The sequence below is a fragment of the Sciurus carolinensis genome, chromosome 18, assembly GCF_902686445.1.
Source record: "Sciurus carolinensis chromosome 18, mSciCar1.2, whole genome shotgun sequence".
Taxonomy (NCBI): domain Eukaryota; kingdom Metazoa; phylum Chordata; class Mammalia; order Rodentia; family Sciuridae; genus Sciurus; species Sciurus carolinensis.
Window position 1 is genome coordinate 10,968,086 of NC_062230.1, and position 20,965 is coordinate 10,989,050.

At 47.0% G+C, this 20,965-nt stretch overlaps 1 protein-coding gene across 2 annotated transcripts in view; it reads right to left on the bottom strand.

The window, feature by feature from the left end:
• The window catches only part of Card11 (caspase recruitment domain family member 11), a 113,755-nt gene extending 92,790 nt beyond the window's left edge, over nucleotides 1–20,965 (bottom strand). For both annotated transcript variants that reach the window (XM_047532684.1, XM_047532681.1), the window contains exon 1: nucleotides 20,828–20,965. The gene's annotated coding sequence lies outside the window, so the exon portion shown is untranslated. The remainder of the gene's footprint in view (nucleotides 1–20,827) is intronic.

Below are 20,965 nucleotides of genomic sequence, written 5' to 3' on the forward strand. Positions count from 1 at the left end.
TGTATACCTGTGCATCTTCCCTTTAGACTCAACAGGTGTTGATATTTTTCCATGTTATCTTTTTATCTACCTATCTATCTATTTATCTATCTTTCTATCTCTCATCTCTCTATCTACTTTCCTATCTGTGCTGAATAAATAAAAAGTAAGTTACAGAAAAAAAGAAATTGTGGGAATATTACTCAGCCGTAAAGAAGAATAAAATTATGGCGTTTGCAGGTAAATGGATAGAGTTGGAAAATATCATGCTAAGTGAAATAAGCCAATCCCAAAAAACCAAAGGCTGAATGTTTTCTTTGATAAGTGGATGCTGATACATAATGGGTGGGGGAGGGGGTAAGGGAAGAATGGAGAAAGTTGGATTGTATAGAGGGAAATGAGGGGAGGGGAAGGGGGCCGGGGGGAAGGAAAGATGGTGGAATGAGACAGAACTCATTACCCTACGTACATGTATGATTATACGAATGGTGTGACTCTACACCATGTATAACCAGAGAAATGAAAAGTTGTACTCCATTTGTGTACAATGAATCGAAATGCTGTCATGTAGAACTAAATAGAACAAACAATAATAAATAAATAAATAAAATCTGACCTGTAGTCATGATAACATATATTGGTAAAGTAGGAACAGAAAGGAAAATAAACTTACTTAACCTAATTAAGGAAAGTCTCCCAAATCTCCAGCAAACTTGTAATACTTAAAGGCAAAACCTTGAAAGCTTTTCCCTCAGGATGGGGACCAAAATGCGATGCTCACCGTGGCTGCTACTGTTCAATGCTTCACTGTGGATGTTCCCCAGCAGGGTACAAAAACAAAGGAAAAGCTGGGTGTCATGGCACAAGCCTGCAATATCAGAGACTCTGGAGGCTGAGGTAGGAGGATCACAAATTTGAGACCAGCCTCAGTAACTTAATGAAGTTATTCAGTAAGACCCTGACTCAAAATAAAAAATAAAAAGGGGCTGGGGATGTAGCTCAGTGGTACAGTGCCCCTAAGTTCAATCCCCAGTACAAAAAAAAGAAGAAAAAAAGGCAAGAAAAGAGGTAGGTATAAAAAGAAGAAAACCTGTCATAATTCACAGAGGATATTATCATTTATATAGAGAAAAGTAGAGATTATTAGCATTTTTGAAAGAGTCTAACCTAGTTTCTGAATCTGAGATTAAATATTTAAAAACGAACTGCATCTCTCTACACTAGCTGTAGACATAAATGCAAATTGTAAAGAGAAGTTCTTCATAATGTTGTAAACAACAGAACCTGCTGGGAAGAAATTCAACAAAAGCCACGCAAGATGTTCACAGGGAAAATTAGAAAACTTCTTCAAAAGACAAAGCAGACCAAAGTAAAAGGAAAGGTACTACAAGTCCAAAGATGGAAACATGCTCATGAAGATGCCTGACGTGGCTTGGATCTGGAGGGTCCCCAAAGGCTGGTGTGCTGCAGGCTTGGTCCCCAGCGCAGGTGTGGTTACAGGTGGGGGCATTTAGGAGGTGACTGGATCGTGAGGGCTTTGACCTCATCAGCTGATTAATCCATTTGCTGGACTCACGATCTGAATGCTTTCCTGCGAGGTGGTGGAAACTGAAGGGCACTACAAAAGAAGTAGGTCACCGGGGGCGCCCACGGGGACTGTATCTCCTCCCTGGCTCCTTCCTCTCTCCCTCTCTGCTTGCAGGCCGCCATGATGTTCTGTCTCACTTCCATCTCACATCAATGGAGCCAGCCAACCAGGGATGGGAACCCCTAAAACCAAGAATCTTTCTTTCTTTAGTTTGTCCCTAAGGTGTTTGTCACAGTGCAGACAAGCTAACTGACACAGTGCCCGTTCTCCCCAGCATGATCTTTGGATCCGATACAACTCTGACAAATAGCCTCACAGAGCTTCTTACAGAACAGGAGAAGTCGGATCCGGAGCAGCGTGGGAGGAGCAGAGGAGGAGGAGGAGAAGGGAGAGTCAGATGCGCAGGATAAAGGCACGGTCAGGTGGTTTCTCCCTGCGGACATCGAGAGCAGTTGGGAAGCCTGGGGAAGGCACGTGAGGAGTTGTGGCGGTCCCCGAGGCCCAGCCTTCTCTGGGGACACCCCTCTGAGTACACTTCCAGCCTCCCTGCACACAGGCGGAGGCCACAGTGCTAAGTCTGTTTCAGGCAACATGCACACAGCCATGTACTCAGCTTCCAGCCTGGTCCTCATCGGTGCCTCTCTGTGTGCCTTTGTGCACCTTCTCCTTCCCCAGGATACCACAAGGAGCATGGCGGAGAGCCCTGGTCCTCGAGGCCCACGTGGAGGCCAGCTGACCTGTGGTCCTGAAACCCACCCCAGGCTAAGCGTGAGAGGTAAACAGAGACTGCATCTTCTTTAAGACACGGTCCTTTGGGGGTCTCTGCGCTGGGCAGTGTGGCCCACCCTAACTCACACAGTGTGCAGACAGCGGGGACCCGACCTCTGGTTTTGGCATCAACATGGAAAGAGCTCAGAAGTCACAAACCCCATCCTCACCTTTCTATGTTTTATTTTGAGACAGGGTCTCGTTGAGTTGCATAGTGACTTGCTAAGTTTCTGAGGCTGGCCTCAAACTTATAATCCTCTTGCCTCAGACTCCCGAGCTGCTGAGACAACAGGCAGATTCCTAGGTACTCTGTATGCTCACTAAGGTTTAGGAATAACCTGAGCTCCTCTGGAGAAAGGTGATAAGCCAAATGTGTTGTTCCTTTTGTTGTAAATAGCATGAACAGAAGGAAGTCCAAGTAAATGATAGATTACTGTGTTTTTTTTCTGGTTAGATTTTCTTCTTCTTCTTCTTCTTCTTCTTCTTCTTTTTTTTTTTTTTTAGAAACAGATAAATAAAGGACTTGAGTTTCCTGTAGCACTGGAAACAGTGAATCAGATTTTTGCTTTGTTTAAAACCTGAAATCTCAGTCTGGATGAAGCCAAATGCTGTTTAGGGGTTTGAGTTGTCACTCCTTCCGGGCGGGTCAGTCTAAGCTGGTAGGCAAGGCTACTCAGAATTGAGGCAGGGGGATTGCTCAAACCCAGGAGTTTGAGGCCCTGTCTCAAAACAAAACTAAACTAAACTACACTCTTAGGCAATCACTAAAAAAATTTTAAAGAAGTATAGCTGATACAATAAGAAAGAATATAAGGTGATAAAGAATGAAATCATGGCGTTTGCAGGTAAGTGGATGGAGTTGGAGAACATGCTAAGGGAAGTAAGTCAATCCCAGAAAACTAGAGGCCAAATGTTTTCTCTGATAAGTGGATGCTGATCCATAACGGGGGCGGGGGAGGCAAGGGAAGAGGGGAGGAACTTTGGATTGGGCAGAGGGGAGGGAGGGAGAGGGTCTGGGTGGGAAGACTGTGGAATGGGGTGGACACTACTACCCTGTGCACGTGTGTGATTGCACAAGCAATGTGACTGCATCCCGTACAACCAGAGAATGAAAAGCTGAGCTCCACTTGTGCACAATGAGTCGAGATGCTTCTGCTGCCATGTGGAACTAATTAGAGCAAATAATAATAATAAAAAAGAATATAAAGTGAAATCAAATAACACTCAAAACCCAAGAAGGCAAAAAACGAGGGGAGGGAGGGAGCGCTTGGTATTAGAGACAGAGACGTTGATCTCAGGAGCGGAACAGAGAACTCGGATTTAAAGCCACAGCTGCGATCTGATACGCAAGAAGCTCGGCATTGCAGATTCGTGGAGAAAGGACAGTGCTAGGACAGATGGCTGTCCCCTCGGAAATAAATTTAATTAGATTTCTCCCATGAACCACTCACATAAATAAAGTCCACATGTGTTAATGCGAAATCTTATTGCTAGCATCTTTTTTTTTCAAATTGCTTTGGTAGTTTTTCTTTTTAACATATATATTATTTTAGATGTTGATGGACCTTTATTTTATTCATTTATTTAGATGTGGTGCTGAGAATCAAACCCAGTGCCTCACCCATGCTAGGCAAGCACTCGACCACTGAGCCACAACCCCGGCCCCTGTGGCTAGTATCTTTATATTATATGTGTGTGCTTTCATTTGCATTTTTTAAAAGAAATTTAATTTACAATTTAAACATATCTGCACACTTGAGAGAAAGATGAAACCTGGTGCCTGGTGGTCAAAGAACTGGAGAGAAGAGAACCTGCTGGTTCTGCAGAGCCCGGAAAGCCTCAGGCAGCAGACGCCTCTGCCGCACAGGAGGTGGCCACACGGGAAAAGCCAGAGGCTCAGTGGTGGCCCCAGTGCTCTCCCCTCCCTGGCAGAGGGAGAGGTCTGCACAGTGGAAGATCAGGCCTGGGAGGCCCGGACCCAGGAACAGAAGTGAGGACAAAGTGCATCCAGAGAGGTGGCAATTCTGCTATCCTGGAATCCAGAGGTGGGAAGGGATGGGGGCAGGGACCTGCTTTCTATTATTAGTCTTGTGGTAGTAGTGGGCTTTTTAAACCATATATATATATTTTTAACCAAATATGCACATTTTTAGATAAAAATAAAAATTAAACTTAGAAGAAAAAAAAAATTAACTCAAATTAAGATTTCTTTCTGGTCCAGAACACACAAGTCAAGAAGGAGCTTCTCCGCGAGTCCTCGGTCTCACCAAATCTTCTCCCTCAAATTCACAAGTTGCATACTTGCCAGGATATTGTGTGGCTAGACCTCAGGTAAACAGGTGTTTGTTCCAGGAGATCAGAGAGCATTCTTTTTTTTTTTTTTTTTTTTTTTTTTGGTACTAGGAACTGAACCGGGAGTGCTTAACCACCGAGGCACATCCTCAGGCCTTTTTATGTTTTATTTTGGGACAAGGTCTTGCTAAGTTGCTTAGGGACTTGCTAAATTGCTAAGGCTGTCCTCAAACTTGTGATCCTCCTACCTCAGCCTCCCAAGCCACTGGGATTACAGGCATGTGCCACCACCCCCAGCAGAGAATATTCTTATGATGGCGTCACAGTTTCTTCACAATTTAGTCCTTCTCTCAATCTCCCCAAACACAGTAATCTATCATTTACTTGGACTTCCTTCTGTTCACTATTTACAACAAAAGGAACAACACATTTGGCTTATCACCTTTCTCCAGAGGAGCTCAGGTTGTTTCTAAACCTTAGTGAGCATACAGAGTACCTGGGAATCTGCCTGTTGTCTCAGCAGCTCAGGAGTCTGAGGCAAGAGGATTATAAGTTTGAGGCCAGCCTCAGAAACTTAGCAAGTCACTATGCAACTCAGCGAGACCCTGTCTCAAAATAAAACATAGAAAGGTTTGGGGATATGGCTCAGTGGTTAAGCACCCCTGGGTTCAATCCCCAGTACCCACCACCACCAAAAGAAAGTACCTGGGAATCTTGTTAAAGAGCAAATTCTAATTCAACAGGTCTGAGGTAGGGTCCCATAGTCTGCCATTTCTGATGGCTCCAAACTGAGACTAAAGCTGCTGGTTTGGCGTGGTGGAAATGTTCGATATCTTGATTGAGGTTAGAGTTCCATGGCTGTATACATTTATCACAACTTGCTGAACTGTACACTTACCATGGGTGCACTGCACTGTATGAACAAAATACCCCAATAAAATTGACTTCAAAGGGAAAAAAATCACTCTAGATCGGTTATAGATAAATGCAGAAGGTGAAACAATATGTTAGAAGGAAACATATATCTTGGGGTAGGCAAAATTCTCTAAAATAGGACTCAAAAAGAGCTAACCTGGCTGGGGTTATGGCTCAGTGGTAGAGCACTTGCCTGGCATGTGTGAGGCCCTGGGTTCAAGCCTCAGCACCGCATATAAATAAATAAATAAATAAAATAAAGGTCCATTGACAACTAAAAAATTTTAAAAATTGAAAAGACAATTCTTTAAAAAAAAAAAAAAAGAGCTAATCATAAGAAAGAATACACATGTACCAGTTGGACCACATTAAAATAAACTGCTATTCATAAATAGAGAGTGAAAGGCAGGCCACACGCCAAGGAAAGAGATCTGCAGTACGCGTCTCTGACAAAGGACACGTAGCCACCTCATACAGTTCACTAAGAAAGGCAGTTCAATAGAAAAATGGGCAAAACACTTGAATGGGTACTTCATAAAGCAGGATATCCAAATTGGCCCAATAAACACAAGAGAAAAGCACTCGATTTAATTAGTCATAAATGAAATGCAAATTGAAACCACAGAGTAGTTTGTCTGACTACCTACCCACCCGAATGTCTCAAAGGAAGAGACAGACAATTCCGTGAGTGAGCATCGTCTCAGAGGGCAGAGCACACAAAGCCTCAGCCATGACTGACAGCAGCACGGTCTGAAATGACATCCTGGGGGAACTGTTGGGCACACCGACTAGAGCTGAGTGTGAACATGTTCTAGGATCCAGCAAGCCCCCTCCTGGGTGCGCAAATGTGTAGGGCAGTGACAGAGGATGGGAGGGCAGTGACTGAGACCGGGGGTCTCTGATGACCTCATGGCTGTGGCCTGCCCAGTGCCTGGGAATGTTCCTGTGCAGGGGCACAGGATGCTCAGCTGCAGAGGCAATGCCCTGCATGAGGAGGCTGTGCAAGAGTCCCGTCAGCTCTGACCTTGATCTCAGGCACACAGCTCCTGGGAAGGAAGGAATTCTTATCCTAGACAACCACAATGTTTCACCAGCTCCTTCTCCTGTTCTTGATCGCAGTAACTTTAAACAATGAACTTTCTTGAGAGCTACACAAAGCTCCTGACATCGCACTTTGCAACTGTGGATTGTAGCTACTGAAAAGTTATATAAATGTCCTGGTTTCTGTAACTTTCCTGAATACAAAGAGTAATGCTTGTACAGTCTTTAACCTGATAATGAGGCATATATAAATAAAGACTGCTGGCGTAACTCTTTAGATCTGCATCTCCATTGGAGGGCAGACCTCCACCTGATCCCAGCTCAGTCTTCAACATCTGTGTTTGTGAATCTTTATTTTCCAATCCCGCTTTGCCCCTTGCCCAACCTAAGCATTTGGCCATGCTGGTTGCACCAGGCAAACACTTATTTCCAAAAGACATGCCTCGGAGTGCTTCGTAGCAGCCCTGTTCACAAGAGCCAATCCACGGTGGTATAAATAAAATCTGGATTATTCACAAAATGGATTATTACTGGCAACGAAAACCAAATGACCTATCGCTAAAGAAGCAACATGGGTAAGGATAAGGTTGTCAGATAAAGTACAGGACACCCCATTACATTTGTCTCTTGAATAAACAATTTTTTAGATCAAGAATGTCCAATGCAGTATTTGGGACATACTTATACTAAAAATTCTTATATTAAAGGTTGCTATTCTATTAGAACATTATTTTTAAAAATTCTTACATTAAAAGTTATTATTCTATTGCACGATTGTTTTTCAGCTGGTCACGTTCTGTTTCTTGACCTGGTGTCACTGGTGACCAGGGTGTGCTCGCACTGTGAGCTGCACGCTTGGGATCTGTACACGTCTCTTGTGCGTACACTACACTTCCATGCAAAGTTTACTGTAGTAACAATGAAACTGTACCTGGCCCGTGTCCCACTGAACGCGGGCCGGCCTCTCGCCTCAGGGGTCCCATCTGTTCTCCTCACTGCTGTCTGTGATCTCTGTAACCTGTACAGCCATCCTGGCTCACAGCCCCTGCTCACCCTGGCCCGCAGGACAGCATCTGCCCTCCTTGGCACAGCATCTGGGGCTCTTGGAGGTCCCGCTTGCCCTGTCCCCAGGCCCCTGCAGGTTCGTGCATGCTGACTCCCTACTTCTCTGCCTGGAAAAAAATCCTACGTAGGTTTTCAGCCTCTTTTGAGCTTCCGTGTGCTCTGAGGTCTTTTCTGACTCTGTCAGGCAGACCTGTCTGTCCCTCTCCCTGGGGTCTATCTGCATGTTGGGCATCACTCAGAGCGACAGCCTCATCTTGCAACTGACTGTACGCCTGTGTCCTCACCAGATGACAGACGTGTGGCAGCAGGGACTCCATCTTTTCACCTTTTTATCCTTCACACCTAGCAGTGTCTGCACGGGCGGGGGGGGGGGATGCTGGGCATGTGTTAAACAGATGCCTACGCAGGGGTCTTAGTCCATCTTCTGCTGCTATCCCAGAATACCACGGACTGGGTCATTTATAACCAACAGAAATGTCTTTGGCTTATGGTTCTGGGGGTGGGGAAGTCTGTGAGCAAGAGGCTGCATCTGGCAAGAACCTGCTTACTACATCCTCCCATGGGGAAAGGGCAAAAGCTCACGGGCAAGAGCGAGCAAGAGACGGAAGAGGGTGGGAAACTGACCTGGAGATAACCAACCCCTCCTGGGATAACAGCATTAACCCATGACCTTTCTTTTTCTTTTCTTTTTTTTTTTTTCTTTTGTTGTTTTTTCTTTCTTCTTCTTTTCTTTTCTTTTTTTTTTTGTACTAGGGATTGAACTCAGGGGTGCTCAACCACTGAGCTGCATCCCCAGCCCTTTTTTTAAAAATTTCGAGACAGGGTCTCCCTACGTTGCTCAGGGCCTTGCTAAATTGCTGAGGCTGGCTTCAAACTTGCGATCCTCCGGCCTCAGCCTCCCGAGTCACTAGGATTAAAGGCATGCGCCACCACACCCAGCCTAATCACCTCTTAAAGATCCCACCGCTCAACACTACTCCACGGGGGATTCAGTCTCCAGCCATGCTTTTGAGGAGACACCTTCAAGCCATAGCAGCGGGTAGCAGGAGTAATGGACGTAGCAGCTGGAGAGCAGGCAAGAGAATATGAGCAAAAGCTTTGCAAAGGGTTCGTAACACAATTTTATATTTGGAAGGGACCCTTGGGAACTTGCTCTGGGTTATCCTGCTAATGAGTGGCATGCAACTACTGCAAGACTGGCCCTTGGCAGCTACAGGCCTGCCCTGAGGTGGTGTCTTATTTAACTTGCTGTGGAAGGGTGCTGGTCTCATCCTGTTTCATAGACAAGAAGACAGGCAACTGAAGAAGTTTGGCGACTTGTCCCAGATCACATGGCTGGCAGCAGCAGAGCCTGTGTCCATCACAATCACTGTTCTATGAGTAATGCCAGGTGCTGAATCACTGAAATGTCCCCCCTCCCCCACCGTCACCCTGGTACAGGCAAGTCAGCAGAGGAAGTGTCAGGCGCCCACCGAGCCGGAGCAGCACCGTGAGTCAGGCACCCATTCTGGTCCCTCTCAAATCGTCTCTGTAGGTGGCTCCCCCTCCCATAGACTGACCCGCCCGGAAGGAGTGACAACTCAAACCCCTAAACAGTATTTGGCTTCATCCAGACTGAGATTTCAGGTTTTAAACAAAGCAAAAATCTGATTCACTGTTTCCAGTGCTACAGGAAACTCAAGTCCTTTATTTATCTGTTTCTAAAAAAAAAAGAAGAAGAAGAAGAAGAAGAAGAAGAAGAAGAAGAAGAAAATCTAACCAGAAAAAAAAAAAAAAACCACCACCCTAACTTTCTGTCTTGGAAGAGTTTTGAATGCATCTCATTTCACACGGCACCAAACATTGTTCACGACAGAGGCTGGAGAATGAAGCCCAAAGTAAAAGACAGAAGGAAATGAAACGCATTACAATAAAACACACACGCTAATAAATAAGAGCCCAGGCAATGAATCCGACTCAGAATATACCACTGGCAAGAAGAAATGCCCCAAAGCTTTGCTTAAACCAAATAATAGAAGAACAGATGGCTCCCCTGGGTCTCTGGGAAAAGTTAATACATACAGGAGGCTGAAAACGGAAGCTCTGTTCGGGATTTTGGTACAAAACACAGGACATTAACAACATTCAAGGTGAAAGAAACAGGCCTTGTAGATTTGGGGACCACGGTGTTTTCATCAGGTAACAAAAATAGATGTCTGGATGTCTCCACTGGATCCCACCAGCTGCAGGGCACTTGCCTGCTCCAGAAATTAACCAGAGCGAGCTCCACGCAGCAGCGCCCAGGGAGGCCCACTGCTCCTCACTGCCCAACTGGAGGATTAATTTAACTGCAGAGATTTGGATAATAAGGATGAACCCCCCAAGGGAGAGAAAACCTTAATTTGGGAAGATTTTCCCCTACCCGTCGAGCAGTTGTGCAGAGCATCATTAGGAGGCGAGGACACAGGGTGCGGGTCAGGAACTCTGGGGTTCCATTGTGCAAGGGTGACCCTGAAGAGAGCCTCCTGGCTTGCACCGGCCCGAGGGCGTGAGATGCTGAGATGCTGAGATGCTCCAAGCTCAGGAGGACCACATCCTACACCATGCATCCATGTTAATCCCTTTCCCATCAACCCCAGGGGAACCCTAATGGCACAAATGCACCGGAGCAGAGAAGCCAAAGGAAGACGGTCAAGGTTAAAGCCAAGGCCGGTCTAGAGGAGGCCACAACCAATGACAGAATTTACAGTGGCCAATTAATAAAAATAAAACCTCTCCTTTATAGAAAGCTTTGGTATTTCCAGCGCCATTTTTCACCCACTAATCTCCTACGCTCCTTAGAGCAATTTTGTGTAGCAGGAAGGCAGGGATTATTTATCTCCATCTTGTTCATGAAGAAACAAAATCTTGGAAGAGTGAAGTGATTCGCTCAAGGTCACAAGGTCATTGTGGATTTTTACAGTGGGTCCTGCAGGGATGACTAGCGGGGGCAGCCAAGTTTCAATTCTGTTTCACACCCATCACAGTCATTGACAATCAATTACAGAACTCTTTTCCAGAGTTTGGATCCTCAACACAATGCTCCAGCAAGCCATTATTAGTTGATTGGCCTCCAAGATGAAATCCATTTATCATCTCTTTTGTCCCCCCATAGCTTTATTGAGGTAAAATTGAAGTACAATAAAATGCACATATTTGAAGTATGCAATATGATCAGTTTTGACATGTATGTAACCAATACAATCCATATAAAAAGCATTCCCATTACTTTTGAAATCCATTTATCATCTCAAGCCCTACCTAATCTTCTCACTTGACATATGAAGAAACTGAGCCCCAGAGAGAAGAGACTTGATCAAGACTGTCCAATGGGTGAGTGGATCCAAAATCCAAATCCCCCTTTCTCAACCCAGCTGTCACCCATCTGCTGCACAAAGAATGTGCATCTTCCCTTCCAAGATGCATTAACAAGGCAGAAGAATGACTTTTCATGACCTTGCCCGGGAAAATTGGTTTTTCTGAGCAAATGGACAAATTACTACTCCTAAGGTACCAGTCAAAGACAACTCCAGGAGTTGCCTGAGCGACCGGCAAGAGAAAGAGAGGGTTTAACACTCAAAAACCCCAAGTTTGATTTCTGGATCGGTTCTTAATGGACATGTCAAGATTCAAGTTCAGGAGGGGAGCCTGGGCAGGAGATACAAACCTGGGAGTCACTGGCACACAGATGACTTCTCAAGCAACGAGGCAGGTGAAAACATCCAGAGAGAGGACTGAGCCTCAGAGATCAGGGGACACGAGCCATCAGGGAACAGAGGCTGGGAAGCAGCAATCAGTTAAGTGGGAGAAAAACCAGGAGAGGGGCCCACAGCCAAATGAACATGTGTTTCCAGGAGGAGAAGAATCAATGGTATCATGTGCTGCTGAGATCACGAACTAAGAAGTGGCCTAGATCAGAGCTGTTTAAATGGGTGCCCGGGTACAAGCCCCACTAAAGTGGGTTCAAGATGGAAGGGGAGGAAAGGAGCTGGGGACATCCAGGGTAGACAACACTTTCAAAGGGATTTGCTATAAAGGTGTTATCCTCAGATCCTCAGGCCCAGAACCTCAGAATGTGACTCTACTTGAAGACAGGGTCTTTAAAGAATAGATTAAGTTTAAATGAGGTTTTTGGGGAAGGAGCCACTAAGACTGTTGTTCTTTATGCAAAAATAGAATTTAAGGGAAAGAACATTAAAAGGGACAAAGGAGATTTCTATACGATGGAGAACCATCAACGACTATGAACCCTACTGTACCTCAAAACACGGCTGAGAAAAACACAACAAAACTGATGGGAAAACAAGACACTGGGAAAGATGGTGGTGTCAGTGGGAAACTTCAGAAAGGACCCTGAGAAGAGGACCAGCAGGTACATTAATGGGTGACCAAAGATAATCAACCTGTTCTAACAGAACCAGAGAGCTCTGTATGGAACAAGTAGGGAAGACAAATTCTTTTCAAACACACATAGAAAAATCCTTACAAAAATTCACCATGAATTAGCCACAGAGAAAATTTCAAGCAATAATGAAAAGCAGAAATAACATATGGCATATTTTCTGGTGAAAACATGATAAAATTTTAAAAAGGAAGCTATATGGGGTGGGCCCTAATCCAATCTGACTAGTGTTCTTCAAGAAGAGGGATTGGGGGCTGGGGATGTGGCTCAGTGACAGAGTACTTGTTTAATATGCATGGGGACCTGAGTTCAATCCCAGCACTGCAAAAAAAAAAAAAAAAAAATCCAACGAAGAGGGGTTGGGGGTGCAACTCAGTGGTGTAGTGCATGCTTAGCATGCACAGGGCCCTGGGCTCCATCCCCAGCACAAATAAATAAATAAAAGGAAATCAGACACACAGAGAGACACTAGAGATGAGCTCGAACATCCAGGTGAGGACACAGAGGAAGGTGGCTGTCACAGTCAAGGAGAGAGGTTCAGGAAGCACTAACCCGCCAGCCCCTTGAGCTCAGACACGCAGCCTCCTGAACTGTGAGACAGTGGATGTGTGTTGTTCAAGCCGCCTGGACCGTGGTTCTTTGTTTCGGCAGTCCAAGCATATTCATTTTTAAAAAACGGGTGTGGTGTGGTAGCACAGGCCTGTAATCCTGGAGGCTCAGGAGGCTGAGGCAGGAGGATTGTGAGTTCAAAGCCAGCCTCAGCAAAAGCGACGCACTAAGCATCTCAGTGAGACCCTGTCTCTAAATAAAATACAAAATAGGGCTGGGGATGTGGCTCAGTGGTTGAGTGCCCCTGAGTTCAATCCCTGGTACAAAAAAAAAAAAAAAAAAAAAAAAAAAAAAAGAAGAAAGAAAGGAAGAAAAAGAAAAAAAGGGTACAGAGACAGGCAGTGGTAGCTGGAGGGGAATATGAAATCCAGACGGGTTGGTTAGTTGGCGCTAAAGCTGGGGGAAACTGTGGCCTATCAGTACTCTGACAGAAATGATCCTGTAGAGAGAAGCGGGTTGATGTGCAGGAGAGGAAGATACCAGAGAACTTCACAGGATAGACAAGGCGGCTCTGGGGCCTGGTACAGAGGTGGGCAGGGCAGATGGACAGATGTACATCTTGGAAACAGGGCAGGGCTTGGGCAGCGGGTAGAGGAGGAGGTAGGGCCACAGGCTTAGGGCCAGGATGGCCTCTTAGGTCCACTTTGTCTGACTATACCACAAAAGATTGGGATTTTTCAAAATGCATTTAAAATTAAGTAAGAAAGAGATGAAGTTACATAAAATTTCTATACAAACCAAGGGGCGAGAGGTTGATCTGTGCCTTTGAACAGCCTTCTGCTGATGCTGCGGCCACACCTAACAGTCAAAGAAAACCAGCGATGCTTCCCTACCCATCACAGTCAGGGATGGGAAGGGGCTCAAGGGTGGAGCACCTGCCTGGCACACACAGGGCCCTGGGTTTGACCCCCAATGTGGCAACCAAAAAAACCATTCCTTCCCTACTTGACCACATTCTTCAGTCTAGAACCTCTCCAAACTGGGACAGCCCCGTCAAAGAATGTCCCGAAAGAATATGGGGAGAATGGGCTGGGGATGTGACTCGGGCACAGTGCTTGCCTGGCATGTGTGAAGCCCTGGGTTCGATCCCCAGTGCCAGGAAGAAAAAAAAAAAAAAGTCAAAAAGAATATGGGCAGAAGCACCTTTCCATTAGCGTGTACGCTCATAAGAATGGGCTCCTTGGTCTACCTCTCTGCAAACAGGGATGCCCTACCCAGCTCCCAAAGGAGCATGTGATACTGAAGACAGGAGGCCTGGGAAGAAGTGCAGGGTATCATTATCATTCAACTGAATGTTTCCCTTGAACCAATTTTGCTTGGATCTCTTTTTTTAAAAGGCTGTTTCTTAGAAGACTTGAGTCAATCACATAATCCCTTCCAGAAGCAGGGAACAAAGCACTAGTGTCAATAAAATGCAGTTTTACTTCACACTAACATTTATCACTAAAATAATAATTCACTAAACCTCAAATAATACTGTCACAGGGCTTCTGTTTGCCCTGGGATGAAAAAAAAATTAAAATAAAAAACCCACATCATTCTGCAGATATGTATGAGAACACTCACAGTAGTTTCGTCACAGTGGCCCCAAAGTGCAAATCATGCAAATGCTTATCAACAGACCCTTTCCACCAAGATGGTGCTGGAAGCCAAGAAGAGCCTCCTGCCTCTCGCAGGGCCCGAACAAATGTCAAGGCTCTGAAGGTCAAGAATGCAGAGCGAGAAGGTGTTAGGATAGTCAGCTTTTCATTGCCATGACCGAAATACCTGATGAGAATAACTAAGTTATGGCTCATAGTTCCAAAAGTTCAGTCCATGGGAGGCTGAATCCATTGCTCTGCACCCAAGGTGAGGCAGAACATCGTGGCGGAAGGGTGTGATGGAGGAAAATAGCTTAGCAGAGAATAGTCAGGAAGCAGAGAAGGACAGGACAGCCCCTCCTCAAGTGACCCACCTCCTCCAGGCATGTCTCAGCTGCCTACAGTTACCACCCAGTCAGTCCATTCAAACGAAGACGAACTGATCTGGTTACAGCACCTCTGAATATTCCTGCACTAACACAGGAACTTTTGGGGGACACCTCATATCCAAACCGTAACAGGCAACCATGGTCACACACATACACACACACACACACACACACACACACACACGACAAGGTGGCTCCGGAGGCAGCCTGGGTCCAGATATCCTCAGAAGAGTGCTGCCTGGAGAAAATCTCCAACCTCACATCCCCTCCACTGAGTCTGCCATGAAATTAGAAGAAACACACTCGTGTTCACTGTGGATGTCAAGATCAATGAGCACCGGACTTTAAAAGGCTGTGAAGAAGCTCTGTGACATTGATGTAGCCAAGGTCAATACTCTATCAGGCCTGACAAAGATGAGAAAGCATATGTTCCACTGGCTCCTGATAACAACGCTTTGATATTGCCAATGAAATTGGGATCATCTCGGCTGAGTCCAGCTGGCTAATTCTACATACACATTTTTTTCACCATAAAAAATGTTTATCAGGAGTAGGATGGATAAATTGTGATGCCTTTGTACAATGCACTATGAAACAATAGGCTGGTGCTGTGCACCACATGGATGAGCCTCACACACGTGGCTGAGAAAAGAAGCTGGGGACAAGAGAACAGCCCCTGGGCTCCATGTACATGGATGGCAAAGCGAGGCAAAGCCACAGGGATTAGCTTGAAGGGGTGCTCATGTGGGGCTGGGGGAAGGCCAGACACTGGGAAGAGGCCTGAGAAGTCCCCATGTGCCCTCAAAAGAAGTTATTCCTGGATCTGGGTGACTGGCTCCATGGGTACACAAAAAACTCAAGCTTTATGCTTAAGATTTGTTCCTTTTTTTCTTTTTTTTCCTGGTACTGGAGATTGAACCCAGGGGTGCTTAACCACTGAGCCATCTCCAGTCCTTTTTTTATATATATTTTATTTAGAGATAGGGTCTTGCTCTATTACTTAGGGCCTCCCTAAGCTGCTGAGGCTGGTTTTGAATCCTCCTGCCTCAGCCTCCTGAGACTCTGGGATTACAGGCATGCGCCACCATGCCCAGCTTTATACTTAAGATTTGTGAAGCGTACTGTGTGTTATATATTAATTTAAAAACTCCTATTTTTCACTGAAGGGTGCCCCAGTTTTGCCTTTCAGCAGGAGAACTGAGGTCTGTGATTCCTAGCATGGCCCTCTTATTAGGACTCAGCAGAAATGAGAATTCACTGTAAGAGGAAACCCCCTTTTGCATTAGGAAGGGATCCTGAAAAGCTGAGATTCATGGTTAACAAAAAATGCAAATGAAAGACAAAGATACAAAATAAGTTTTTAAAATTCCCCTTTCCAGCCACTGAGCTCCCTCCCCCTGCCATGAACAGCCTCTGAGAGGACTACTGTTTTCTTCCAGAAGTTCGCTGAGCATCCCCACAGACCCGCCTCCTCCTCTTTAACGGCCTCACAGAATCCCACTGCGCGGCTGGACCTTGCTCTGGAGAAGCACGCCTGCCCTTTCCAGCTTTTTCCTGTAATAAACAACGCTCGCACGAACATCTGCACGTCCAAATCTTTGCATGTTTGTGCAAGTGTGTCCAGAAGACGGTTTCGTAGAAGCAGAATTCCCATGCCAGAGGGTCTGTTCACTTCTAAAGCTGGTAAACAGCATGGCGTTGACAGTGTATAGCAATGCCCGCCTCCGCCTTCCCTTGCCAACGTCACATTTCAAACTTTTTGAGTGTTGTCAGCTCAAAAGGTAAAAAAAAAAAAAAAAAAAAAAAAAGTGATGTCCCTCTTCTATCACTTGACTTTGACTTAATCACGACAGAAGCACCTGGACCGATCTGTTCAGATTATGCTCGTTGCATCCTTAGCTGTTTTCCCACTGCGCTGAATTCTCCAGCTCTGGGGTTGGTCAGCTGTCACCAAGGGTCCATTCCTGCTCCGCCTGTGCTGCGCATTGGGCCAGATGTGGCCACACTCACCCCATCTGTCGCTTACAGAGTTGAGTTGCTTCGACAGAGCCCATCTGGCTCAGAAGGCCTAAAATATGTACTACTTGGGCCTTCCAGGAGAAAACGTGCTGATTCTGTTACCTAAGTGATTGACAAGTGTTCTCGATAAATGAGGGAAACGGCTCTTTCTTGCATGGATTCTGTTTTGCTTTTAACTCATCGCTATGTTCCACCTCCTGGTCTCAAAATAACCAAGTCAGAAGCGCAACCGAAAAGCAGAAGCCGACCGAGCGCTGAGACACATGTGGTAGGTACGTTTAGAAACACTGCTCAGCATTAATTTAGGGAAGGTATTTTTATACTTGTTTGATACATGTGACTTTGCTGAGGCCACACAGTCATGGCTGGTTGCCTGGTCCCAAGCACAGAGATCTTTCTAGAACAGGACCTTACCTCTTAGGCATGAGGGCCACACCAGGCGTATAGTCATTGTTAAAAGCAAAGTCCTGGCGGGCACTGCCTTTGATACCCTCAGGGTGTGTGAAATTCGAGGGATAGAACATGGGGGAGTCCCCACTCTGTCCCTGTCACACCTGTGAGTAAAGGTCACACATTCCTGAGACAGAGGGGGCAGGAAGATTATATGCTGCTCACAGAAACCAGTGGGAAAGGATGGACGCCCCCTGGGGGACAGACACACCACTCTGGCTCTTAGGCCTGCGAGGATCATTGCCCACCCAGCAGTGGTCGAGAGGACAAGAGCATTTAGGTTGAACAGATGTGCTTGTGGGAGCTGCAGGTGGGAAGAGGGAGCAAATGCCAAGCAAGAGGAGAGCTTTTATTATCCCCTGGCACTGGGCCACGGACACCCATCACACAAATTTGACAGTGATCATTATAATCTCTGAGCCCTTGAACCAATCACAGTCCCAAAGGTTACTCTCCTGAAAATAGCCACCCCAATAAAACCACTGATCCAGAGAGCAGGTGCCTCAAGGAGGGTGAGGGGCAGTCAGGGGCATGTTCTTTGCATGTAGCATGTATTAGCCGTGTCCTTCCCATGCGGTCCTGCCTGACAGCAGAGGCTGGCACCCAGGAATCTGCTCTTTTTTAATTTTTTTTTTTTTAGGGCTGGGGACAGGTAGGTCCATGGTAGGGCACCCTAGCACACATGAAGCCCTAGGTCTAATCCCAGCATGGCAAATGAAAGAATTTTAAAAACTGTAATTTTACTTTAGCGAAAGAGTATTTTTAAGGGTTTTCTCAAAAGTTGTCTTTCCCTTTTCTTTCTGTTCTCAGATTTCATTCAATCCAAATATATTCTAGACCAGTTGCGTAGTGTAACCACAGCAGAGAGAAGAGTATATTCACAGGGTAGATTTACTGAGTGTCTGCTCTGTGATTTTCTTAAATTTCAAAATTCTACTGTAAGACTGTGGTTGCACTCAGGGAAACTAAGGCCAAGGCATACTAAGCCAGGAAGTCCTCCGGCAGGTCTGTAGGGGGAAGCAGGTACTGTCTGGCCTCTGAAATCCAACCTCTGATCTGTGCCCAGATCTCAGTAGCAATTGCAAAAGAGTAATATCTTGTATTTTTCTCATTTTATGCCCAATGCCGTGGGCAAGGATGAAAACAATTCGTATTAAAATCCTGATTCCATTAGAGAAATGGTGTCAGAAAGTTCAAGGAATGACAAGTCTGTCCAAGGCCCCACAGCTAGGACAGTACCCAGACCTGAAAGGAGGCAAGTTGAGCCCTATTGCTTTCTTCCCTCCATCATCAATGCACACATCTCTTTCGCAGATCTGGTTTTGCAAAACCACAGCAACCCAGCCCTGCTGAGTCAGAGTGGCCATCTGGGATTCTGGCCCACGTGGGGCTTAACCCCCATCCTGTTGACCAGAGGCACTGTCTTCAAAGCAAAGAGAATAGATGATGGTTTTTAACACGGATTGGAGCATTGTTCAGCATTTGATGATCTTTCATAATTGTCCTCTGAAAATCAGGACTCGATGAGACCTCACATGCACTATGTGCTACAAGCAACTACAGTCACAGGAGTCTCTTCATCTCCACCACCTCAACCTGCCACCCCCAAACCACAGACACACATCCCTTCTGGCCTGGGAAGAAGTCTCTAATAGGAAGAGTGGGGGACATGACATAGGAAGGTGGAGAAAGAATCCCAGCCTTGCCTTCCTGCACAACACCAGCCTGGAACCATTGCCTCAGCCCAGCCAAGCCCCACACTCCCTCCGCCAGCCTCCCTCCTCCGAGTTCTTTCCCATCTGGTGTCCTCAGCCACACTGCCAACAGAGCTCCCAGCCTGTGCAACACAGCCTGCTTAGAGAAGGACCTTGTGCTTCCCACACGAAGCCACCTATGCAGTGACCATTGGCTCAAACACATGTTGTTGCCTTCAGGAGAGTTAAGTTTAAAGTTTATTTTTTAAATCGCATAAAGGATGGGTGAAGCCAGGCATGGTGGCACAAGTCTGTAATCCCAGTGGCTGGGGAGGCTGAGGCAGGAGGATCTCCAATTCAAAGCCAGTCTCAGCAACTTGGCAAGGCCCTGAGCAACTTTTTTATTTAGAGACCCTGCCTCTAAATAAAACATAAAAAGGGCTGGGGATGTGGCTCAGTAGTTATGCATCCCTGGGTAATAATCCCTGGTACCAAAAAAAAAAAAAAAAAAAAAGAATACTAATCAGTTAGAATGAGGAGGCAGGCAGCCACAGGATGCACCTCGAGGACAGAAGGGATGCTCAGGGAAGTAACCAGATACCAAAGATCAAACACTGATTCCACCTGGGTGAGGTTCCCAGAGTAGTCAGATCCACAGAAAGTGCAATGCTAGGGACTGGGGGCGGGGGAGGGGGGTACACTATTGTTTAAAGTTTCAGTTTGGGAAGGTGGAAGAGTTCTGGAAGTGGACGGTGGGATGGCTGCACAACAGTGAGAAGGCACTTAATGCCGCAGGACCATACATTAAAAGGGGTTGAAATTGTTATTTTTATGTTATGTATATTTTACCACCTTTTTTTTTTAAATCACGTCAAAGATCATTCATGTGCAGACTGGAGACTAATCAGAAGGGTAAGGTACCAGCCTTTCTGATTCCTGCCTCATAAAATCTACGCAGGTGCACACCCTTTCGCTGAGATGTGACAAGGACGAGGCCGCCTGCCTTGCCCTCCGAGCACCGCTGGCCCAGGTGGAACTATCTGCTGCGTACAGATGCCTTGGGGGTGGAGACAGCTGGAGTTTCCCGCAAAGCACAGCAGTGGAGAATTGGAGCTAAATTCCTATCCTCGCATTAATTCCGGCTCCCGGGCTTTCCGGCACACATTATGCGCGGTTAGGCACTAAATAAACGTTGAGTGACAGAACAACTCCCCGCGCCGCTTTCTAGTAGATCGGTAACCTTAAACCTCCAAGAGAAGCCGTCAGTGTCGGGAGATGATTTTTAAAAACTACAAACCAAAGTCTTCGAGACCACCCCGAGCACGCAGAGGTCAGTTTGGCACAAGAGCCAGTCTGTGCAGGCGGCCTTGGGCTGAGACGGCGAGCGGTGACACAAGGCAGCCGCTCAGGTGACGTCCTGGCCACAGCCTTACGCAGACCCAGCTGAAACACAGTTCTGTGTCCCGGTGACTCCCTCCAACGGTGCTCGGTACCCAAGGCCAGAAAAGCCCTTCCTACCTCTCAGCAGAGAGGGCGCCGCAGAGCACCAGTGGGAGCATCCGGGAGGTGACTTCAGGCCGAGGCCACCAGGGCCCTCTCCGGCACCCTGCCATCCCCCTCCCCCTCTGCACGCCGAGGGAAGGCCCAGTCCTCTGCCCCCTCCGCACCCTCGGGGGGTCACCTCCCAGCCTGAGCCGCGTGGCCACCCGTCCGGAGCCTCTGAGTCAGGCTGGCTGTGGTCGGGCAGCTTCCGGCCTCTCAGGTGTCTGCGGAGGTTCTACTCCCGCCTCCGGGGCAGGTGCACACGGGCGCCCGCCGGCCCCCCGTTCATTCAGCCCCGTCCTCTCTAAGGAGCGCGGGGACTTGGCCAGGGAGACACGCGGAGGCCACAGGGACACCGAGGAGGCCCGGCGGAGCAACGACGGGAGGCAGCCACGGGGAGGGACTTGGGAGGAGGGCGAGGAGCGGGTGGGCCCCGCTGCCCCGCCGCGTCCCTCCGGCGTGTCGCCTTCGCTTACCTCGGCGCACATGCTCCGCGGGAGCGGACGCCTCCTCCGCGCAGGCCGCCGGCTGCCTTCCGCGTCCCGCGCCCACCTTCGGTTACCGGGCCGCAGGGGCTGGCGCGGCCCGGGCAGGAGTCCGGAGACCAAGGAGAC